Source organism: Octodon degus, unplaced genomic scaffold (assembly GCF_000260255.1).
Source record: "Octodon degus isolate 3935 unplaced genomic scaffold, OctDeg1.0 scaffold00142, whole genome shotgun sequence".
Lineage (NCBI taxonomy): Eukaryota > Metazoa > Chordata > Mammalia > Rodentia > Octodontidae > Octodon > Octodon degus.
The window spans coordinates 4,653,735-4,679,614 of record NW_004524718.1 but is presented as its reverse complement, the minus strand read 5'-3'; the positions used below and the strand labels follow the sequence as shown (position 1 = coordinate 4,679,614).

At 38.5% G+C, this 25,880-nt stretch overlaps 1 protein-coding gene across 4 annotated transcripts in view; it reads left to right on the top strand.

The window, feature by feature from the left end:
* Window positions 1-25,880, top strand: part of Ghr (growth hormone receptor) — a 283,568-nt gene that overhangs the window by 89,976 nt on the left and 167,712 nt on the right. Inside the window, exon 1 of one of the 4 annotated variants that reach the window (XM_023701877.1) lies at window positions 11,634-11,844. The exons of the other annotated variants lie outside the window; for them this stretch is intronic. The gene's annotated coding sequence lies outside the window, so the exon portion shown is untranslated. Of the gene's footprint in view, window positions 1-11,633; window positions 11,845-25,880 lie in introns of those variants that run through there. 4 annotated transcript variants of the gene reach the window in all.

The window sequence follows — 25,880 nt, the reverse complement described above, 5'->3', positions numbered from 1 at the left end:
TGGCTTAGTCTGTTTTATGTAGTTATTATTTTAATACATAAAGGATTAAAATCTATATCCATGTACCTGCTACCCAAATGAATATATAAAATGAAAACAAAGGTGGTGGAGGTAGATATGAAGGCACCAGTTTACTTTCCTCGGGTTCACTCTGCTCTCTTCTACTCCAGATGACTTTGTCACTTTCTTGGTCCCTGGCACAAAATACCCAACACCTACAAATGACAGGAGCAGAGGTTTACTGTGGCTCACAGCATGTGGCCAGCTGGCTCCAAGGCACAGCAGCTTGGTGGAAGGCATGGGTGGAAGGACTGGGTGGAGAGAAACTGCCGATCTTGTGGCATCTAGGAAGCAGAAAGAAAAAAGGGAGGAGTCTGAAAGGAAACTCTGTTCCTCCAGGTCATGCCCTGGGTATGTGCCTCTACCAGACCCTACTTCCTAATGGCCAATCAGCTATAAGGGGCCCATAGCCCAAATGCCTTCTAAAAGCCCCACCTATGACCACATGAAGCTCTTGAGGAATATCTAGACACAAACTATGACACCATATGAACCAACTCATATGTATTGCCATTTATACCACCCTGTTCTATGGCTTTTTGAAACTTTTACTACATATATAAGCACACTTTTTACATAAGTAAAACAAATTATTTGTTAATTTTAAAATGTATATTTCACAGTAAGTATAGAATATAGTTTTCTAGAAATTACACTTTGACTACCAAATATTTTGCTTAGAAAATTTACCTGATATATAACTATATTTTAAAAAACATGCTACATATTAGTCACCTCACATTAAGTTTTGTATTTATTTTCATTCTTATTGGAATTTGAATTGACTCAGTTTTGAACTAAAATACATGATATGAGATATCCTTATACTTTTCTCTTTGACACATGTGATAGAGGTTTTCTGGTATTTTGTTTTGTTTTGTTTTTTTCAACAAATAATACACTGCATATATTCTTCTTAGTGGTTAATTGCTGTACAAGATGCAGACTTGTGATCTTATTTACAAACACCATTAGAACAAATCATTCTATTCATTAAGAGAATGCAACTATATATCTATCCTAACCACTTTGAATACACAGATACAAAATGGACATTCATCGGTATACCCCATTTTTTTCTAAGTTCCGTTATTGAATATTATAGGTGTGTAAACTCAGCAAAATATTCTAAAAGAGTCCAGTAGCCCATAATAGCATTGGGTCCTCTGTTTAACTGGCAATGTCAGAAATTATTGACCTGAGTCTCCCACAGCTCAACATAACATCATGGCTTTATTTCCTATATTTCGTCTTCATACTTTTCTACTGGATGGTTAAGACCTTGGTCTTTCTGGTATATTTATGAGTGGAATTGCTGTGTCCTAACCTATGTGCAGTTCCATGTCTGCTGTATGTTATCAAGTTGCTGTTTGAATAACACACACCAATTTCCATGACTATCAGTAGTGGATGGCAAGCTTATTTCTTTTCCATACAGTTTTTTTTTTAATTTTTATTCATTTTAGTGAGGAGAAAAAAAGCTAAAATAGCAATAAAGCAGTTTTAAACAGGTTAGTAGGACATTTGCAGTAATTAATGCATTGCATATTGTTGACTTCAAAGTAGTTATTCAGAGGACAAGATGCAGACAAGATATCTTGTCTAAACATTACTATAAACTTTTATTCTTAGTGAGCTAAGAGAAAGTAGCTAACTCTCTTGTGTATACATATATAGTTTTTCCTTCCTTTTTTTTTTTTTTACAACAAAACTGTCCTTTATTTACACTTATGTGAAGTTAGTAACACATGACACTAGGTTGCCTAGCAACTGTTAGCTAACCTTAACCAGACAGGAAGTTCATCTCAGGAGTGAGGTAGCTTGTTTGCTTTAGGCACTGGGCCAAGTCCCATCTACACATATTTGATTGATTTCCTAGTTTCGTGCTGGGAAGCATATTTCTCACATCATTGTCAACATTTGATTATTGTCAAATTTAATTATTTGCCAGTAGATAATGGGAATTACCATCTCATTATGTTAATGTCTATTATTTTCATTATGTAGAACATTGAGGATAATTTTTACAGGGCATCTGAATATGTTATTGTATAAATTGTCTACTTCTACTTTATTTGTTTGTTTTTTTCTGTAACAATTTATGCAAATATGTGTGATGATTACATATCCTACTACATATATATAGTTGATTCTTTGTCATACATGTTGAAAACTTTGCCTCTATTCTCTGACTGTGCTTAATTTTTCTCATGACATCCCACACAAGGATGGATTTTAATTTTAATGTAATTGAATTTCTTTTTATTACTCTTATTTTTTGTGAGTTTCTGAAGAAATCACTTTCTCCTCCATGGTCATATCTTTATATAAACCCTTACTATACTCTTAACTGATTTTGATTTAGTTCTGAAAGTTTCATTTTAAATATGTAGCTCTTTAATTCATCTAAAGCTTGTTTAGAGACCTCTATTTGACAGGCAATAAATTCATTGTCCCAACACTATGGAGCAGCTAATTCTCTCTCTGCTGTTTGCCGTCCTTCTCTGTTGTGTATTAAGACCCAGTGTGTGCTCTGGACTTTGTTAGGTGTTTTCTTCCCCTCTCTGTTGATCTCAATTTACCCCCCAACCAAGTACTGCACTATGTTAATGCCATATGTTTATGCTAAGCATTTTGATCTTGTAAAGTATAATTGTGACAATGTTTCAGAGGTTACACTTGAAGCATGCTGTTAGATGTAAGTTCAGGAATAATAAGCTTTTGTCTACTAAGAGTTGATTATATGTATCAATCACTTAATTAATTTTTGTATTTTTGAGATGGGGTCACACTGTGTATTCCAGGATGGACTTGAACTCACTATATAGCCCAGGTTGGCATTGAACTCTTGGAAATCTTCCTGCCTCAGCCTACTGAGTGTGGGATTGCAAGAATGCACCACCACACCTAGCTGATTATAAGTATTAATTTATAAACAATTTTGATGTATTACAGTAATCATTTTATCACCTCTTTTAAATATTAATGCAGTGATTACATCAATAAATCTGACACTAAAGGATCTTTTTATTCCTGATCCAAACCTTACTTGAATCAGATGCACAGCTATATTTTAGATATGTTACTATATTCTCTCTTTCTCTTCTTCTCTGGACTAAGGGCTATACTGGTAGACTTGCCTTTTATTGGAATTGATCAAAAGTAATTACTTTCGGGCTGGAGAGATGGCTCAGTGGTCTAAAGCACCTACTTGGAACAAGCTTGGCAAGGCATCAGGGACCGCGGTTCAATCCCCCAGCACCACATGCCAGCCAGCCCCGCCCCCTGGTGGGCTGAGCTGGCCACACACACACACACACCACTCTCTCTCTCTCTCTCTCTCTCTCTCTCTCTCTCTCTCTCATAAATAAAAAATTAAAAAAAAAAAAGTAATTACTTTCCAAAAACATTTCTTTGAGAAGCTAAAAATTCAAAAGTTCTCCTTTCCTTTTATTTAAAATATATATTATGGATGTTTCTCAATTAATGGAACATATTAAGTCAAAATGTACTTAATAAACCCAACCTATGGCACAGTACACTGGTGTCATGTGGCTGACAGGGACCTCAGTACACTACCCCTGCCCTCTTTGCTAGCCTGAGAAAAGGTGCAGTTGCAAAATATGATGTGTAATTCCTCCTGAATTAATATTACTTCCCACACCATAAAGTCAAAATAATCCAAATTTCAAAGAGATTTTCCATTTTCTACATATTCAAGAACGTTGGGGCCAGGGAGATGGCTCAGTAGAATAAACACTTGCCTGGCAAATACAAGGGCCTGAAGTCAATCTCCAGTTCCACTAAAGAAAAAAAAGAGAGAATGCAAGCCTTAGACCTCTCCTTTTCCTCTTTCTAAACTGTCACTTTTATACGCCAGATGATCCAACCCACCTTTTCCCTTCCTTCGGAGGCGCTGGCTCGGTGGGGACTCCCCTGGTCTCTCTGGTAGCCCCGCCCCGCCCCCAGCTGACTCTGAGGGCCACAGAAGGCTGAGAGCACCTAACAAGCCTCCGCCTCCAGCGCGGCCTCTGCACCCTCAGCCCACTTTGCACACCCATCAGCGCCGTGTGCTCACTTCACAGATTTTGCAGAGTGTAATGCATGTTAACTGTCCTTTGAGACACTCTCTACTAGTCTCCTTATTTCTATTGCCTAGAACTTATTTATATTTATTTTGATCAACTGGAAATGTGGTCCATGTTGTTCTTAGAAACAATATTTAGAATTAGCCAACACCTTTTGCCGTTTTTCCTAACACTACATATTTACACACCTAACAAATCCTTGTTGCACAAGGATTTGTGCAACTTGGCCTTCTATTCTTTGTAGGTGCTTGGGAACATGGCAGTGAGTAAAATAGACAAATTCTTTGAATTCACAGAATTGCTAGATGAGGGAAGAAAAAGTGAAAAAGTAAGAAAGTAAATATATACTATATCAAATAGAGATAAATCCTTCAAGGAAATATATATATTTTATTTTATTTTCTTAGCAGAACCGGGGATTAAACTCAGGTTTTTGTGCTTGCTCAGGGAAGCACTTATTCCACTGAGCCATCTTCGTGGGCCCCGGAAGAAATATAAATAGTATAAAGTTTGTGGCTTATCTACATTGTCATGGTTAAAATAACATGTGAATAAATACTAGAAGGAGTCTTTGAAAAAGGTATTCCAGGCAGTGGAAACAGCACTTTTCAAAAAACAGCAAAGAGGCTAGTTTTGTGGCTACAGGAAGAACACAAAGAGTGTGGGGTAGATGGAGGCAGAGACCGGAAGTGGGGAGCATGAGAGGACGGTCAGACCCCTCTAGGCACATGGCGTGCGATGGGAGTGAGGCAGGAGGCTGTATCAGAATGCTGAAAAGGAAACGCGCCATTCTTATTTTAGTAAGAGCTGTCTGGGCACCGGGAACCAGAAGATTCAAGATTAGAAAAGGTAGGCAAGATGAAGAAACTCATTATACAAATGAGAAACAGTGTTGGCTTGCATGAGGGAGATGAAGAGAGATGGGAAGAATCAATTGCAAGCTGTGTACAATTTGCAGATGCATCTGAGAGGACTGGTTGGTAGAACGTCAGTTCTGAGACCTGAGCAAGCGTGGAGGAAAGATCTGAGAATACAAAGGGATGAAAGTAGACTTCCCTGAAATGCCCAAGTCTCTAAAGAGAGGAGATTAGGCGAATAAAATCAAAAGTTTGCTGAAGAATTGATACATTTGAGGGCCAGCCAGAAAGCTCAGCAGACTAAAGCACCTGCTTCCGCAAAAAGCAGTGGCCAAGGTTTGATCCCCGGTGTGCCCTGCCGGCCCCGCCCTCGGGGCTCGCTGAGCCTGCGATTGAGACTGGGCGTGGTGGCGCGCACCTGTAATCCCAACGCTTGGGAGGCAGAAAACAGGAGAATCACTACGAGTCTGATCTATGTAGTGAGACCCTGTACACCCTGTAGAGCCTGTCCTACATTCATTAGAAAAAAAAAAAAAATTGAAATAGTTGAGAAACCCTATCAAAGACCGAAGGAAATTATTATGTAATAAATTTAGTCAATTCAGTAAATGGACCCTTCATTCAAGGAAAGAGTCTGGAATGGAGCATTGATTTGAACGTCATTTTATACATGGTATTATCATCGTGATACTCTAGCCCCCTGAGAAGAATGTGTGCCTAGAGAAAATAGGAATAGGAGGATTTCTGTAGGTACTTAAGTAGTAAGTGGTTAGAAAACTGAACAGGACACAGAGAAACAGACTACAATAGTGCGCAGTGAAGTGGATTAATGGAGAATGGTATACAGTATATAAAATTTCAAAGAGGGGGAAATAACCCGCTGTGGCAATTGTTGATAAATCAAATAAGATGATTAAAAATTAACTGCTACAGTTAGCAGTTTGGGAAAGACTGGTGACACAGCAAAAGCTATGCACTGGAGTGGTGGAGATGAAGCTTTAGTTTGAGTGTTTTTTTAAATGGAAAATTATGAATTGGAGAAAGGATTAGAAACAATGTTTCAACAATATTTGAATAGATGGAAATTCGATCAAAGCTGAAATTGGTGGTGAAAGACCTACAATTCTAACACTTGGGAAGCTGAGGTAGGAGGATCACCACAAGTTCAAGGCCAGCCTGGGCAGCAAAGTGAACATCTGTGTCCAACAAACAAAAAAAGACGAGAGAGAGAGAGAGAGAGAGAGAGAGAGAGAGAGAGAGAGAGAGAATTTGGATCAATAATTTCAGAGATAATTGATAATTATTGGAGCAGTTAAATGATTTTTTGTTTGTTTATTTCTTTTAACCAGAGGAAATTTTACCAATAAGAGAATTCTTGGCTTCTATTTTTTTTAAAAATTTGCTCATTATTTAAATGAAAGTCTTAAAGGAGTGAACCTGTTAATTTAGGCTTTAGTGATAGTTTAGTCAGGTATCAAATTCTGAGTTAAGGCCAAATTCCTCTAACACTTCAAATAAAAGTTTTCATTTCTGGCATCTGCTGTTACTAAAGAAAAATATTCTACCACTCTGAGTGTTTAGTAGGTTACTTCTCTCTTATTTAAAATACCTTTTCAAGTTTTTTTTCTATATTCCTATGTGTTATAATAAATGTACTCCTTACCTATACTCCATAGTAATTATTGTATGATTTCATTTTAGAACTATAATACATTCCCTAAGTTTCTAAAATTATCAGTAATAACTTTTTTGTTTCTTCGCAGTTGAATTCAATTATTTCCTTCTATTATTGCTGTCAGACATATTTTGGAACTTATTAGTCTACCCTCTATGACTTGTAACTGCTGTTTCAAAACTTTTATTCTACTGTCTTAATATTAAAAAGTAAAATAAACCTACTGTTGAAATGGTTGGCACAGAGGAAAAAGTTCAAAGTATAACTTGCAATGCCACGTTGGCTAACAACTCTGGCACTGGTTGCTTTAAACTTATTTAAGATTAACCTATCATTTTAGGCAGCTGTTCTCAAAAATCAAGAGAAAGATAAAGGCCTAAAGTCACTCTGATGTCAGCCAGGGAAACTAAAATGATTAAATATTCTTCCCCATTTTCTCTCCCTGCTATTCCTCCATCTCTAGAGAATGAATGTGGTATTTTTTCATTTAAATGTATGTATAATAAGTAGAAAGCAAAAAGTTAGAAACTCTAGGAAAGAAGAGAGTGCAGCAGAAGTGGGAAGAAATACCTACACAGTTCACAAATGCTTCAGAGAAAGGACTGACCAAATAGCTCAGCATATTAAATCACCTGTAAGCAGACATAGGGGCTGGGGGTTTGATCCCCTAGCCTGCTGTGCTAGCCCCGCCCCTGGAGCATGCTGAGATGGCAATTGAGACAGCAATTTAGACTGACTGTGGTGGTGTGTGCCTGTAATCCTAGCTCTTGGGAGGCTGTAAACAGGAGGATCACTGAGTCTGGTGCAGTAGTGAAACCCCAAACACCCTGTAAACCCTTCCCTAAATATAAAAAAATGCATCAGGGGCCAGGGAGATGGCTCAGTGGAATAAGCGCTTCCGTGGCAAGCGCAAGGACCTGAGTTCAATCCCCAGTTCCACCCCCAAAAAAAGCATCAAAAGGATTGAGCCCCACTAATTTTCAAATAATTGTAAATTAAAACAGCAAATCATTTTATTCATTAAATTACCAATAGTGATGGGGGGAAAAATATTTTTCTAACAACCATAACATTATAACTGAATTGTTCTGCTGGTCTGGTCTGAGTCTACATTAGGACAGTTAGAAAGCAATTTGGTGAAAGCAGTGAAAATAATTTTGTAGATATTCTACAGTCTGTTCAGCAACATTGCTTCTGGGAACCAACCACTAAACAATAAATGGAAATACAGAAAGAAGTCTTTCCTTCTCTCCCGAGAGATGCTTATCATTACACCATTTATCATATCAAAAAGCTAGAAGCAGCCTTTATCAGTGACCTATACATTGTTTGGCTGTCAGATTATTAGAGAACATCTACATAGACATATACATGTATCTAAAACCTTCAAATAAAAAAATACAGCAAAGCCAGTTATGATCCACCTATTTGATTTCACAGTCTAAGGTTAGGTTGCAACTCACAGCTGCAAAAGCACTGTTCTTAATGGTCACTAAAAGGCATAAAATGGAATATTAATTTATCCCACTATTAAATTTTATTTAAAACAAAATAAGGTTTAAAGCCTCATTTTTTTTTTGCCTTGAGATTATTGGAAGGATATTATACTTCTTTGATCAATAAGAGAGTGCTTCCAGATAACTCCATGTAAAGGTGATTTTCTACTAGATAACACATCTTTGCTCCTATGTCCAATCATGTTCTCTCTCCCTTCTCCCTCTCACCTTGCTCTTCCTCTGCCTGTCCTTCCCTCCCTCCCTCCCTCCCTCCCTCTTTCCCTCCTTTTTGTTCTCATTCTCATTGTAGGTCCTTCAGGGATTCTTTCACAATGTCTGCAAACCCCTGTGCTCTCTCTTGTAATTTCAAGCTGGTCGGATTTGCCCAGGTTACCCAGCATCTAATTGCAAGCACTTTCTATCAACATTAATCAGCCTTTGGTATCAGAAGTTCATTCTCAATGTAATCAGTTAATATTTGTTCAACCAGGTAGATTTCACCTGAATCAACAAGGAATTGCTAAAAACACCATTTCCTAGAAGAAAAAAAAAATGACAAATATGTAAGAGACTGTTAATGGGACAAAAATCAGAAACCAAAAAGTGATAACTTTTTATGTGGAATCTGTGTTTCATTTTCTTTAGAAATTGTATTTGAAAACAATCCATAATTTGTTTTATAATATATGCATATTTGCTAAATGTCTACGTAAGCATGCGTTATGCATTTACAGTCAGAAAAATATCTACACTGGCTCTGTGGAAAGTGATCTTTTTGCAAAGAAGCACTGTGTGCTCTCACTGTTGGTTTAGCTCATCTCCTCATGCAAATATGAATGCATGTGATTAAAATTCTGTTGAAGCAGAATGCCTCATCTTTGTCTCACAACATCTCGAGTACACTGTTCAGTACACAGTTGGCTGTAGAAAGTGGATACAGGAATGATATAGCCCAGGTTCCTTTTGTTAGTGTTTCACTTTATTATTCTCTTAGTAGAACCACTGTGCTTATTTGCTAAAACCTGACTAACTTGAGCTTTGGGAATCTAGTGTGACAGAGTTTTACTAAACCAAACCAGTATTTCTATCTGACTCTTATTCCTGTGGGCCAGAGTAATGCTCTTAATAAAAACTATAACTTCGATTGTTTCCATTTATTTCTGGTTTCAGCACAGGAATAGAATTCATTTCTCTTTTGGAAAAGAAACAGGTATTTCTTAGGACTCATAACAAGCCATATCAAATTATGCATATGAGTAGATTTTCTTTCTTTATGGGAATTAAGAGTAATGTTTCAAGTAACATCCTTTTTTTTTTACCAGATATCAGACTCATGATCTTGCACTTGCCACACAGAACTGTATCTCCAGCCCCAGGTTATGTCTTTACAAAAGTTTTCATTGTTTCTTACTTTTACATCTGACCCTGTGAAAATAATCTTTATGAAGATACACCTTAGAGATCTAGGGTGTCTGATACCACTAGCTTGTTGGTTTTCTGCTTGTGTATAAACCTTCATTTCCTGGTGGCATCTAACATGGTAATGAGTTACAGAATTGCTGGCAGGTCTAGATCCCCTCATTTGAGTGATGGGTGACCCAGTCCATCAACATCCACTGGTGACTGAAATATCGTCTTTTATTGATTCACATGCTAATTTAAAGTAGACAGAGTGAATATTAGGGGCAACTGGTAAATTTTAGTTAGGAATCATGGTATTAAGCTAACAAACACGGAAAGTCATTTAAGTGTTTCATGCAGCAGGATGTCATGACAGTAGCTGTGTTTCCCATCTGCGTGTGCGTGTGGATGATGGATTTCATCCAGTCTCATCTGGGGTTAGGAGAGTACTTCTCGGACAGATGTGGGCAGCACCAGTAAAGGGGGTAGAGGAAAAGGAACGGCCTCGTAGGATGCCAGAGATGAAGCATGGAAATAAGATGGACAGGCAGAGAATGCAGATGAGATCTTCAGACCATTCATCTGGTTTTTCTTTGCACTGAGTTCTGTAGAGACCAGGTATTTGTGGACTCCTGGAAATATGCTTTTGTGGTATCTCATAGGCAGGTAGTTTCTATACACTTATACCGTAATTTCAAAACAAATTAACCACAACTCAGAATCAGTGAAATTTTCGCATTATGTCATGATTGACTAAACCATTGAAGTGAGTTTTCTCCTGTGAGAGTTTCTTATGTTAAGAGGATTTGTATCTATTGAATGTCACAGAATGGCCCACCATATACAAACATAAAGAAGCTAGCCAGGCAGATGCAGTCTTGTATTCAGAAAAATGCCTTACTAATTCTAGCAGCAGCCACAAATTTTGTGTGCTGTCATGAATATTTTTGTGTTCATAGTGTGTTTAGGATTGTTGGTCACAGATATGAGTGTTAGTCATATATTCCTGCAGTTACAGAAACAACTCAGTCCGCAGTTGAGGCAAAACAACACACTTGCTCTAACCATGTGACTAGCTACAAACACAGTGGCAAAAGGGCCAAGCGAGAACAGTCCTTTTACTTTTTGTATTGCTCTATGAAATTGATTATGTATTTAATATTTTTGAAACTTCAGTTTGACTTATGTTTTTTTCTGAGAACTAGTACAAGGTAATTTAAAATAAACAAAAATCTCATTATCTAAGTGTTGTGGCCGCCGTCTCATTTAACCAAAATAACCTGGGTTGACTAGGACTTTGCTGAGTTGAGAAAAGGCTCAAAATCATTAAGATGTAGGAAATAGGAAAGGTTTTCTGGCTACCGCCTTAGCAACACTGATAGAAAAATGGTTAAATGTTTGCAGTAAAATTAAATGTGCTAGAGTTTCCAACAGATACTGGCATTCTTGGAATGTATTCACCCACTTATCTTTTATTTTAAAAATATTAAATTTTCTATACTGCAGACCACTGAGACACTTTAGCAAGAAACAAGTGAACAGACCCTTTTGAGACACTTCTGCTTCTTTTCTTGCCACATGATTAGATTAGATAACCAAATCTCTGTCTTCAATCTCTCTAGATGCTTTTGTTGAGTTATAAGGCTCATTGCTCTGCTCAGTGGACCTGGCAGCTGCAGTTATAATAGGATTCGTGAGACACCGGCCCAGGCCTGTCCTTCACTTCAGCTGGCAGTACTCAAAGAAACACTGGGCAAAGATCAAGGAGATTTGTTATGTGAGGCAATGGTCTGATGTGACTTAATCTGCCAGGTGCTTGTGTGTATTTGTGTGTGTGTGTGTGTGTGTGTGTGAGAGAGAGAGAGAGAGAGAGAGAGAGAGAGAGAGAGAGAGAGAGAGAGAGACAGACAGACAGACAGACAGACAGACAGACGGGGGAGGGAGAGGGAGAGGGAGAGGGAGAAGGCGAGAGAGAGAGAGAATGTGATTGGCTTAGGAGCTTTTTCAAAGGTTATATCAAAGTATCAGCCTAGATGTTAGAGACTAAGAGAGCAAATTGCCAATAGTGACAGTTCATAGAGTTCCACTTTCAATCTTACTCTCTGAGGTAGATTTTATCAAATCAGTGCATTCCAATTCTTGATACATGGCTGGATGAAAAGAAGAAAATTAGAAAAGTTCTGATATAAGCCTGGAGGAAATCAAGATTGGGGCAAAATAAAAGTGAAAATCCAGCCTCTATTTCACGAATACCTGCAGGATTATTGGTTAGTATTCTCTTCCTTTATTTATTGTTAACTTTGACCAAAAATGCCGATTATTTATTCTGCCCCAAATATACTTACCTGCTTTTTAATTTTAGGTATAAATTTTCTAACTAGCTTGGATTTGACATTTTTTTTCTCCTCCAACCTTATTTTCCCTTTTGTTACCTGACTATCTTTGTTTTCTCTTTACTTCTCTAGGTAATAATGGTCTTTCTAGTGCTGGAGTTTTTAAAATTTTCTTATTAAGAAAGGCCTTTGACTTCCTTCTTTTCTGATCACCATCAAAATGTAATTTGCTTTTCCAAAGTCTAATCTTTGAAGGCAGGACTACTGTTCTCAGCATTTCTGTAGTAGTTACATTTCTATAAAGTCGACATGGAGTATAATTTGGAGTCAGGAAGCACTTCAGAGTTTTAATTCTGTTCTGCTCAGCAGTCAGTTTACATTTACAAAAGTCTATAAAAAAAAAAAAAACTGACACCACAATTGCATGTGTGTGCTGTACCTCCTTCCAAGGTTCCTAAATTCTGAAGGATGGTCAAAACTTTGAAGAAAAGGAAAACATGACTTTGTCCTCTTATTCTTCTAGCTGTGCCTCTTTGCTCTATTGGGTTTCTTACTGTATGCCTGATCAAAGCAGCCCACCTTGCCTGATATGATGGACAGCACCACTCACTCTGTCTCCCTGTGAAGCCTTTAGGTCCACTCTCAACAGAAGAGTCCACTGCATTCACTCCAAACACCTGCTTTAAAACACTGCCCCAGAGTGCTCATTCTATCAATAATTCACTTAAAACTGGGAGTACTAGGCACTGTACTAGGTGTGGTGGACAGCAAGATGATGTTCCAAACAGAGAAGAGAAACCTACTGATTCCTTATAGTGCTGCAGGAGAGCTTTGTCTAAACTATAATGGAAGTAAGAGGAGAGAGACCAGACTTCACCTGATAGGGGATGAGGATTGTTAAGATGCTTCTAGGTTAAATACCCTTTGAGCTGAGGCTCGAGAAAATGAGTAGCAAAGGTGGGCAAGGGAGCAAGAGGACAAGCAATGAGATGAGACCTGGGAAGCCCTAGAACCTTCCAAGAAAATATGAACAGAGGAATGGAGAGTTTTGGAAAAATGGTAGAAAATGAAAAGAGAAAGACAGATAAAAAGTCAAAACAGATCATACAGGTATAGATGGCTCTTTCTGAGAATTTCTCATTTCTCTATGGGATTTGCAAGGTGAGCTGCAGATCTGCTAAATATGAACATCTCCATCTGTCACAATGACAAAAGATTTTTGCAAAGTTCTAGCAGGGTTATTTTCAGAATTAGGCCCAGCTTGGTCTGGGTGGGAGGGCTGTTGTATGCAAACTCTTTTCCTGGAGTCATCCAGACTCTTACTTTACTTCAAAGAAAGTGTCACGGGGCACTCAGCCCTCCTGAAGGTGGATAGGGCAGTGGCCAGTGGCTGGGCAGGCCAGAAGCTCGGAGTCTCATGTGCCCATTTGTTATGATTGTGCCAAATGCCTAACTATAACAATAATATGTGTGATGGCATGTCTGAGACTAAGTGAGTACATCTTGTTGCTCCTTGAAGTGATTCTTGAAAATAGCCACAGTGGCAGTTTGAAAACAACCTAGAATAATTAAAAAGTCTGTTGGACCAGAGCTGCTTGGCTATAATGTACTGTGCAGTCTAATGTGTAACCCTTCACCCCTCTGGCCTGTGTTTACCTCCATCTCATCTACAGACTGTGGGACCATTAGACTGAAGTGACCCTGGGGGCCTCAGCCTCCAAGGTCTCTGTGGCTGTGATTCTTCCTCCTCTGTCTCCCTTCCCTCTCTAGAATCCTACCTCTTTTTCCCCTCCCCAAGCCTGGTCCCCACCAGCCTGCTTAGGCTTGTAGCCCTTCTGATTCATAGGGAAATTAGCTATCCCATTTGTTTTCATACCAGTTATTCATTAAAAACTCTACACTAATAAACAAGGGAAACATTTTTCAAAAGGAAAAAGCTGTGATTGAACTTCTATCCTGTGCTGATAATAAAAGGAAAAAGAAAGTCTCAGTGTACCTTGTCAATTTCTCTTTTCCTCTTTGGACTTTTTTGAGGGTTTCTCTTCTGTTATCCTTTCTTTAAAAACAGAGTAAAGACTGGGTGGTAACTCTATGGGAGTGGAAGGTAGGTGCCAAGGAAAAAGGCTGACCTGGTTGCGGATTCTGCCACAGCTGGAGGAGCAGGGACAGTAGCCAATTAGTACCTTACTGTTACCTTTCTTACCTTTGAGGAATCTCTAGCTCACATACCTGCCACCCTCACATTACACTCTGGCTACAGTTCAGTCCTGGGTCTGTCCTCTAACCCTCAAACTACCCTTTGTTCTTTAACTGTCTTCTGCAGATTCAGAAACTACAGGTGTATGTGTGTCTGGATATTCTCAGGAATATCATCTAGAGCCTCTGGTCTCCATTTTTAACTTTCAGCAAAACCCACCCAACATATAAGGAACACACATCTGCTCAAATACTTCCAGGCATCTTGGTGGGGAGGCATCAAGTGGGATGATGGTAGGTAGAGTGTGCAGATTTTGCCCTCTGACTCTTGCAGACAGTAAAACAGAAACTTATGTATGCCACAAGCAGTTCCATCTCTGGAGACTTTCACATGTGACATGCATTATACTAAAAGTTGCAAAAATCATTGCAGACATAGAGCAATGAACAGCTGAGTCTCAGAGAGAGAAAGAGGGACATGGCGGGTGAGGAGGAGGGAAGATGCCTTCTGGAAGGCAGTGATGTCTGAATGTGATTTTGAAGGCCAGGTAGATTTGAAAATTATCTTGAAGCAGTAGCCTTTAACCTAAAGGAAGACACACCATGAGGGAGGCTGTGGAAGTTCTGAAGAAAAGAGGAGCTAGTGGGCTAAAATTGGAGGAGGAGGAGAAGGCACTATGGTCCAGAGAAAATCCTGAAAAGGAATCACCTCTTATGATGATGAATTAGATGTAAGAGGAGATGGAATAACCAGTGTCTAGATCAAGTAACTGGGTAAATGCTGATTTCATTGAGTGAGATGAGAACTAAAGGACACGAATCCACTTGTTCGTCTTTACAGGACCAGAGGGAGGTAGACAATGCCAAGTTCATCCTGATCAGTTGTTTTTGGTGCCCCGGAGCTTCCAGACATATCTCAGCGCCTGAAGCCCCTTGTGTCTCTATAGAATCTAGATGCCGATGCTGTGTAAACTGCCCCCCTGCAGATTTCACCTAGCATTTCTTCCTCATTTTAAACATACGGGTTTAATTTTAACATGGTCACAAGTGGTTGAAATGCAAAATTTTACTTTATCCATTTTTCAATGAGAAAGAGAGATGTTTTATTTCTGTTCTACAAATTGTGAAATAACAGATTTCACTCAGATGATTATAAGAAAAAAAATGCTTTTTGTCTGTTGGTCTGTTTGACGTCCTGGTAGGTAGACAGTCTCTGTGACTCAGGGCTTGGTTCAGCCTATTGCTTTGAATTCTCTTCCACCAGCCATTTGATTTAGATGAAGTCTGCCCAAGTCATTCAATGACAGTTTCCTGAGTTATGGCATGATGGGCACCCAAGAAAGTAAGTGTAAGCCTGTGGGAGCTAAGCATTCAATTCAGGAGGACTGAAAAACCCTCCTGTACCAGTATTTGCAAGGACATGCTACAGAGATAGATTGGCCCTAATACAGTCTCCATGTTATTGCATTTTTTTTACGCGAGGCTTTCACTTTGATTTTGATTTATCTTCCTATTCATGTATTATCTGAATCAAAATTTATTTTAATTAGCTTGGAGTCAAAATGAAAGGTAAAGCCAACAAACTGATAAAGGAAGCATCTTTCAGGTTTTCACACTTTCTTTGGAATCATCTCAGATCCATTCACATATTCAAATCTCATTTTATCAAAATCAAATCCACAGGCCTGCTTTATACTAGCTCAACTCAGAAGGTGAATCAGTTCACCAGAATGCCAATATGTTTTTTTTTTAATTTTCCACTGCACTGTTGCACAACTTTATCTCAGCTGATCACTATGTTAGTTTTCCAGAAAGAGGGTGTATGTAGAATGTAAGATAAGAGTCAGAATATCATTTGGCAACTCTAGAGTTAAAATGCAGGGAAGTGGATGACTTCAAGGGACAGCATCATCAAGCTGGCTACAAATCAGAGATTATTGAACCTCTTTCAGTGGGGGGGGGGCATTCTTGTTTGCAGGTCAAAGTAGCTGAAAGAGAAAAAGCTATGAAATATTTTTTCAGTATCCCTTGCCCATTATTATCATTTGATTGTACTAACTTATCACTAAAGCTCCTGGATCTGAATTTATATGTAGTGCTTAAAAATCCCTCTCCAGTGAGGTGGAGAGGTACACATGGTAATCTCAGCATTATGGGAGGCTGATACAGGAGAACTGAAAATTTGAACCCAGCCTGGGGAATTTAACAACTTAATAAGAGCCTGTCTCAAAATTAACAAAATGAGGAAAGAGCTCTTTACATGGACATTAGACATTGGACATGTTACTGTAGTGACTGAGTTGTTATCTTCCCCATTAATGTTTAGGAAGTCAACCTCAGTCTCTCTTGTAGACTTTTAGAAACTTACTTTTCTATTGTTTTCATAACAAATTACCACAAATCTAATGGTTTAAAACATCATTCATTTATTATTTTACAGTTTTATAGATGAGAGGTCTGAGCATAGTGTGGCTTAATTTTACTTCTCTGCTTAGAGTTCACAAAAATAAAACCCAAGTGTCACAAGGGTTGTATTACCTTCTGCAGGCTTCTGCTTCCAAGGTCTTTCCTGTTGTTGGCCAAGTGTGCTTGTTTGCCACTGTAGGACCATGTTGCCCATTTCCCTGCAGCCTGTGGGCTAGGAGCCAGGCTGTGCTCCCAAACGCTGTCTGCACTGCCCTTCACGCTTGCTCTGTGATCCCTGAAGGAAAGACAGAGCAAGTTCCTCTCGAATTTCTAATCTCATTGACTTTCCCACTGTACTCTCACCAGCAGACTTTTTATTCTGCTTTTATAGGTTAATAATTCCATTGGCTTATCCACATAATACAGGACCATATCTTCATTATAACGAGTTATACCTGCACAGTCCTTTCACGGCAGCATTCAGGGCAACTCTACATGGCACCTACCCAGGGTCAACGGCAGCACTTTGAAATATTGTCATTTACTGAAGTAACTGTATCTGTGGCTCACTGATTTCATGTGCCACCATATCTGGCTTTAGATAACCGGTGTTTAATGATCAATACTCAGGTCTACCACAGATATTCTATTTGTCGATACTAATGCCAGGGCACTTGTTAAATTTTCCCATGTCATTCTGATATGCAGGCAAGGCTGTGATGTATTGATATGCTCCAAGCACTTTGCACTTTGTTTTGAAGGCAAGGAAGACAAGGATGGGGGTAGGAAATATTCCACCTACTGTGTCTTCAGTAGATCTGGCCCTACACTTCAGAGCTTGGTGCCACAAACAAAAGGCTTATAATTTAATTGTGTTTAGAGTGCAATGCTTAGTAATTATGCACAAAATGAGATGTTTAGAAATGTGAAACACTATGCTTCTTTCTTCAGTTCCAAGACTATGTCTTTCAGGACACTAAGAAACTATTAGCCCTTACAACATAACTGTTTAAAGGTCTCCTATTAGCAGTTTGGCCTGCCTCCTAAGTCATACTAAGCACAGGTGCACTGTGCACCAGCCAAGGAGCAGGCTGCATGAGCCTACAGCCTTCCAGAGTTGCACAGTAACCACTAGAAACAGAGGGGTATTGAGCACTTGAAGTGGGGCTAGTCCCAAGCGAGATAAGCTCAAAGTGTACAAAATATACCAGGTTCAAAGACATGGAATGAAAAAAGTACAAAATACCTCACTAATACATTTTACATGATTGTGTAATGAAATATTTTTAAAATCTTGTTAAAAATCAATTAAATTCATTAATTTTTAACATTATTACAAAAAATTTAAAGTTTTACATTTGGCTGGAATTTATGAGTTGTGTTCTTATTAGACAGTACTATTCTTGAGAGTATTTTCTACTGACTTTATTAACAATGAGTTGTCCAAACACAAGCTATCACATCTCCTGTGAAAACAAAGAATAAAATGGTGCTTTGTAAGTTTCCTAGGGATGAGACGCAATGTTGATCTACCCGTGCCCACCATCTGTCTAGCAGCTAGGTATCCTGGCCAAATGCACTCCTTTCTGTTTTTACCTGTAGGCTTAATGAAGGAGGCCATGTGCTGCTCCTGTGCCATGACAGCGCACACTGCATGGCTCCTAAATAGTGTAGCCAAAAGTAGACCAGGTCTTCCTGGAGACACTGAGGTGATATTAGGAGATAAATATTATATTCCACGAGCAGTACAATTCTTGAAGAAACTGCTGCATCAGCATTAGTGAGTTCTCGTGTCAGCATTCATGAATTACCGCTCTCCTTGACAGGCCTTGAACCCTAGAAATATCACAGTGTTTTCCTCCCTCTATAATTCAAATTTCCATTTGACCCTTTCTTCTTGTCTTGTCCTAGTTTTCTTCCTGGATACGCTAATACCCTAATCAAGTGCTTTGTCTGCCTAGCTTGCTAGTGAACATAAATAGGCCTTGGAGATATCAAGTACAGTTTCAAACTGTGCCCAGAAATATCTTCTGTGTGAGTTTGAGAGATCTACTGGATCTCTCTAAACACCTCTAAATTTACACTCTCTCATTTTAACATGAGACTTTCCTCTCACAATGTCTGTGTGAAGGCCAAGTGAAATAATACGCTACCTGGCATATCTACTCCCTGGCATGTTTTTTTGTAGGCATCTCCTCTACTACAAACTTAAAACTAGTTGTTGAGGATAAGATAGGAACTGAGGGGCCAGGGAGATGGCTCAGTAGAATAAGCACTTCCCTGTCAAGGGCAAGGGTCTGAGTTCAATCTCTGGTTCCACCAAAAAGAAAAAAGATAGGAACTGAGACACAGCTACTGACCTCCTATGGTGACAGCTGAAAGAACAGAATGACAAGGAGTCAAGTAGCATCAGGATGCAGTAGCCCTTAGTTAATGACAACTTTTTCACAACACATACAACATTTGGCTTAGCACAAGATTATGGAATGGTCTTCAGGCAGGAACCTGAGGCCTACTGAAATAGCCACCCTAGTCACCAAATTGAGCGGTGCTGGGTTGGCAGCAGGGAATGAGATCGCCAACTTCTTTGGTAATGCTGGTCTCAGGAGATCACATGGCCTCACTCGTGGGTTTCCCAACTTGTTTACCTAAAATAGAAAAAAGAAAGACAAGGAGGAGGAGGAGGAAGAGGAGGAGGAAGAGGAAGAGGAAGAAGAAGAGGAGGAGGAAGAGGAGGAAGAAGAGGAGGAGGAAGAAGAGGAGGAGGAGGAGAGGAGAACGAGAAAAAGGGGAAAAGAGAAAACAAGAAAACAAAAGAAAGGAGAAAAAGATCAATTTTACCATGTTGGACTTGGTTAAAGCAAGAGCTCTTCACAATTTTTTGCCCCATATATTATCAGTAACTCTCCCTTTGAAACTTTGCAATTCTGTTATAATGCCAAAGAAGCCAGGAACATATGTATTTCTCTAAGATATAAAAAGAATTTGGGACACTGGGACTTGTTATATTAACTGTTGTCAGAATAATATCTCATCAAGATAATAAATATTTTGTTTGAAGATTTTATTCCTTAAGAACTTGCAAACTTGTCTCCCATAGAGTATTAATCTCATCTGACATTAGATGAAACAAAAAACATTTTCCTCTAAGAGTTTGAAAGAAATGCCAGCATTTTCAAACTTGCTTAAAGAACACTCACCTTATTGAGCATTTTTTTTTATAGTTTTTTAAATCAGATTTTATTTTTATTTAGTTCATTAACACATTTTGGATATGCATAATGATAACATCCAGCATAGGGAATCTGTACCTGCACATAATATATCTTGATTTTTTTTCTCATACCCCTACCCTCCCTCCAACCCCTTTTGCCTCCTTATTTTCAAAAGCTTTGTTTTCATTTTTCTTTTTCTCATTTTTCTTCTTTTCCCTTCCTTCCTTCTCCCCTCCCGCTCTCTATTTCCCCTTCCGATTTGAACATTAAAATAAATCACTGGTGGAAAAAAGTGAGAAAATAGAAATCTAGTAAAAATTTCTATTCTCAAATTCTTTTTCAGAAAAATAATTTGGTTGATTCAATGGCATAAAGTAAGATACAAGAAGGAACACACTATTCATATAAGCAACTGTGCAACTAGTTTTCTATTCCACATGAGAATCACATCAGCATTGTGAATCTACAAATGCACCAAGAGAAACAGCCTGTGTGAGCCAGTGACCACTGCAGGCTTAACTGTTGAGGCGAGATATTGCAAAGCGCTAAGTGGTCCTTCTGAATGTAAACAGAATGCTCTTCACTGAGATGGTTGCTCTCTGAACAGGATAACCATGCATACAAGGAATAGCACTGAACATTTGACTCAGATTCATATAACCAAGCTGTCTTCTCTGAGCTCTTCCAGGAAAAATTATAGCTTCGAGCCAAGCCTCTTATTGTTGGAATTTCAAGTATTTAACATTTCAGTGCTAGAAATTCACAATACAAAAACCAAATGATTTGAACAAAATAATAAAAGCATGTTCTTTTTTCAGTAAAATGAGGTTGTGATTGATAGAGAAACAAAAAAGATGTGCCATGCCTGCACAGCTAAGCACAGAGGCAGCATCCCTGCCTTAACCCAAGGGATGCACACACTGCGTTATGATGGGCATCTCCACATCTTTGAATCTTCATGTGATGTCGCTGATTGACCTAGGAATGGAGTGCTGTGTACTGTTGTTTCCCAGGAACATATTTGCCAATTGCTTTACCACCTATGTGGACCTCTATTTCGTGATACATAACTGAATGATATACTTCTGATCTATCCCGTGAGATATTAAACATAGTTTAGTTTGTACAACTACCAAAAATACACCAATAATGATAATAATCAACTGTTATTAGAAACATGCAGTGCATGTAAAATGCTTTGAAAAAAATTATTTCACCTAATCACAATTTTTCTGTGAAAAGAGGAAAATATTATTTCTCTATTAGAGATGAGTATGCTGAGACTTGGTAAAATCAGGATTTAAGCGTATGTTACCTCTGAGTCCAGGGCACATTTACTCAAGAGCCAAGTTCACTCTTTCCTCAATGAAGTCAAAGCAGTAGGTGTGACACAGACTGATGATAAGGTCTGTAGACCTGGAAAAGCTGATAATTTCAATGATGGCTAGCTAAATATAATCTGCTAATAGTAGATCATACTCATCGGATGAAGTCAGGTACCTGGGGCTCAGTCTGCAGTGCTGTATCTTAACATTTTTGTTTTAGCATCAGTAGATTACCTAGTCTTTGTACTTGAGCACTCACATGGATCCTTGTTAATATTATTCATTCCTGGGGCACGGGAGATGGCTCAGTGGAATAAGCGCTTCCCTGGCAAGCACAAGGGCCTGAGTTCAATCCCTGGTTCCACAAAAAAAAAAAAAAAAAAAAAAATTCTTCAGTCAGTGATGAACTGGGTTCATTTCATGTTGGCTTCCTTTTTCTAGCTTACAATCAGTCTTGGTGAGGATATTTATGTCACAGGAGTTGGAAATGTACCAACTCATGGTCTTTCATTTAATTCCACAAAGACTGTTACTAAGCACTTACTAGGACACAATTGTCTATGACTCAAATAGAGCTGTCATGTGAATAGTCACACTTCTAGGGTTAAACAAATGCATACTGGACTTCCCCCCTAAACCCTGCAAATACCATCACACGTTTTAAATCATCAGAGTCCTCAATAAATATTCCATCTCCATTATTCTGCATTTGCAAAGATCTCTTGAAACCAACCTATATTTTATATGTCGTTAGAAATCAAAGAGTTTGTTTACAGGGTTCAATATAAAAGCATACTCACTCTTACCATAATGTTAGCATAGCAGCTCCATGTTTTGGAACACAAACACAAGCATCCATGCCATAAAATGGATAGCCAGTGCTATCCAATAGAAATCAATGCATGTATGTACTTTAAAATTTTCAACTAACAATGTTTTTGTAAGTAGGAAAAATAGAATATTAATTTAAATAATTTATTGATTGATTTTAATTAATCAATTGATTTTAATTGTGTAGTTGATTGTATTGTACTAGCTATCAGTATTTCAATGAAATCAGCATAAGCATTGAGACTTTTACATCCTTTTTTGTTCACCACGAGCCTTCAAAATCCATGAGAACTCTATACTTACAACATATCTCAGTTGAAATGCTAAATTGTCTTTAAAAATACTTGATCTTTATTTATAGTTCATAAACTATACAGCAGAAGCAGTGGGTTTATATACCCAACCTGTTTCAAATATTTTTAATTAAAATAATCATTTACAATCAAATAAAACTTAAAATGTGTTTAGCTCATCAGGAAGAGTTCTATTTCATGTGTACAATAACTAGTGGTAACTGAATTGACCAGCAGAGGTGCACTCCATGTATGCTTTGTTTGAGAGAAATGGAGACCTGCTCGATACGCTGTTCTCAGATGGCCTTTTACTTAACTTACAGTAAATACCTTACATGTTCAAAATTTGCATCTCATGTGCCCCATTGCATTACAGAGGAGCTCAAGCACTACAAATTCTTAGCCAACATCACTGTGTTTATACAGCAGTGGTCTCATAAAATAATTATGGAGCTGAAAGTTTTCTATCAACTGGTGGCCTTATTGCTGTGACAATATTGTAGTAGAACACATAACATAGCAGACCACATGTTTATGGTCCTAGATAAACCTGCTGTAACTAAACCTGTACTGCCAGTTGTATAAAAGTATACTACAACTACATACAGTAAATAATACTTTATAATGACAATAAAGGGCTATTGCTGTGCTGGTATTATTTTAGAGTATATAATTTTTTTTTTCCTTTTGGTAGAACCGGGGATTGAACTCAGGCCCTCGCGCTTGCCAGGCAGGCACTTATTCTACTGAGCCATCTCCCCAGCCCTGAGTATACACTTTCTACTTCTGAAAGGATTGCAATGAGACAGTATGCTATAGTGCATTGGCAGCAGTTGCTGCATCACATGTGTATTGGCTACCCTGATTGAATCTTTTCCTCCTGTACTTGACTTAATACCCATAGTTTTTATTCATTGTGACCTATATTAGACTCTGTGTGTGTGTGTGTGTGTGTGTGTGTGTGTGTGTGTGTGTGTGTGTTTCTACACAGGCCTAAGCTCCCTAGAACCCTTAGGGATCATATCACAGAACTGCCATTCCCAGAATTTGTTTCCACTGTTCAGCAATGCGTTGCTACAGTCACATTAGAGCAAAGCTTTGTGAACCTTCCTTTCTCATTAGTGGGAAGCAGATAAACTGACCTCATGTAAATTGGATTTGACCCATTTTCAAATGATCATCACCATAAAAAAGCAGATAAGAACATGAGTTATAGATGCAAACTCCTCAAATAAATGTCTGCTGCTGTTAGTGTGAGTAATTTCAGACACCGTTTTGGATTAGTAATCAACACAAACATAGAAAGTTTATGTTTATTGAATTACCTACCTGAAGTCTTGGATTTTCAATAAAAACAATTCTCATTCTGCTAGAATTTTTAAAATTAACTCTTGTTTTTTCAGTATCAGAAAAGCCAGATCAGCAAAACAGTTTAAACAAACTGAGTCTTTTTATTAATTCAGTGACCATTTTGGTGTTCTTTTTGACTGCACTAATGAGACAATACGCTCCTAAACCTATCCTGCAATTCCTCCCATACTTCAATACGCTTACATCACACTTCTAAGTATTCTTTTGACCACTTTCCTTTTAAGTGTTTGATACAAATAACAAGTGAAGGTGGTTTTGTCTGATGGCTCATTTTGTTTCTGCCAAATTTCTAAGATAAGCACAGTTCTCCTATGTTTATACAGACTCTAAAAGATGATGTGAGGATTTTTCACAAAATAGTCTGATCTTCAAATTAAATTAACTTGATGTCATTGGTATGTAACTGTCTCTTAGAGTCATTTGTGCCTTCTCTTTTTGAATTATTGGTCTCATGCCATCAGCTTCTAACTAGACAGTGTTGAAATTTCTAAACACTATATTTGCCTTCCAGAGTCAAGTGTCCAAAGAAGTCTTATAGCCTTTTCCCCCTTAAAAAAAAACCCAAACTCCTGACTAGATGACAGTAGCCAATGACACCACTTTTCAGGTATAACAGATGCTCATTTATTGTTGATAATATGCCTTTCCTTAGCATCTAGTATATCTACTTGTCAAGAAATCTTCAAAATATATCCCAGTGAAATTAAATTAAGACAGAAAAGGAAGCTATATGCTAAGGAAAATCCATTTTTTATATATTTTCTATTCTAAAAACCCTCACCCTCTTTCTGAGTAATATGAATTAAGAATGATGTTTCAGTTTTGTTCCACCTTGCCAGTCTAGTTTTATCACCTTCATAATTCTGAACTGTTTTCTCTACTCTGTAGACTCCTCAGAATGTGCCCTAACAAGCTTGGACTTGAACACTCAGACACTTGTACTGAGCATTGACTTCTGCAGGTTCCCCACAGCCCTTCTCTCTTTTCCTTACCCATCTCAAACTACATGCCCAGCCAGCACCCAGGCCCAGAATGTGAGTGGTACCGGCCAGGGACCCACTGGATCCTCATTATAGCCAGCACCCAGGCCCAGCTTGTGTGTGGGGCAACCAGAGGCCCTCTGGATCCTGACTCCAGTCAACACCCAGGCCTGACGTGTGAGTGGGACAGCCTGAGGCCCTCCAGATCCTAATTCCAGCCAGTGCCCAGGTCCAGTTTGTAAGTGGGACCACCTGCCCACCCATTGGATCCTTATTCCAGCCAGCATCCAGGCCAGGCATGAGTGTGGAATTTCCTCCACCAGAGGCCCCATGTGGAACTCTGCAGCAGAATTCCCTGCAGAGACAGTAGAGGCAAGACCCACCCAGATAATCCAAGAGCAGAACAACTTGCCAGAGTGGCAGAGTGGGTTCACTTCCAACGGCCACAGCAGGAAGATGTGGAGTACAACAGCCAGACCAAGCCACACCCATCTGGATGAATTTGAACTTGGTAGATCTGGACCTGGCGTTAAGGTAATAACTGCACCAAAGCTCTACACCAATGGTCAGAAGACAATGTTATTATACAAAATGACAAAGGAACAAAATGCATGCTCATGCCCCAAGCTTACCAGGACAAATCAAGGAGACAATAGCATCTTGGAAATTGCACACCTGAAATCTCTGAAATAATAGCATCTGAAATAAAGCAAAAACTACAGAAAAGTATAGAGTAAATCAGATCAGAAATAATTTCTGAAGTAAAAGAAGAAAGGATAACTATAATGAAAGACATACTAAGTGCTTTTAAAGAAGACATTGATTTAAAAAATAGAGAATAGAAAAATGATGGAATCCTTGAATAAGCAATACAGGAAAGAAAGAGAACGCATGAAGCAGATTCAAAGAGATATACAGGATTTTAAAACCTCAATCACACACTGGCAAAACCATTTGAATGAAAGTGAAAGACTTTTAGACCTTGAAGACACCACTGCAGTTAGTGAAAAGGTAAGAAAAGATGTCTTAAAAACAACTACATCTTAAGATGTAGGAAAAATAATTCAACATCTACAGATGATGCAAAGATGAACATCATAAGACTAATAGACATCAGTGAGAAAGGAGTCAATACAAATGATATAAAAAGAATATGGGCAGAAGTAATAGCAGAAAATTTCCCAAATATGGGGAAAAAATCTGGCATTCAGGTAACCAAAGCATATAGAACTACAAATCACATCAACCCAATTAAAATCACACCCAGGGGCTGGGGAGATGGCTCAGTGAAATAAGCACTTCACTGGCAAGTGCAAGGGCCTGAGTTCAATCCCCGGTTCCACAAGAAAAAAA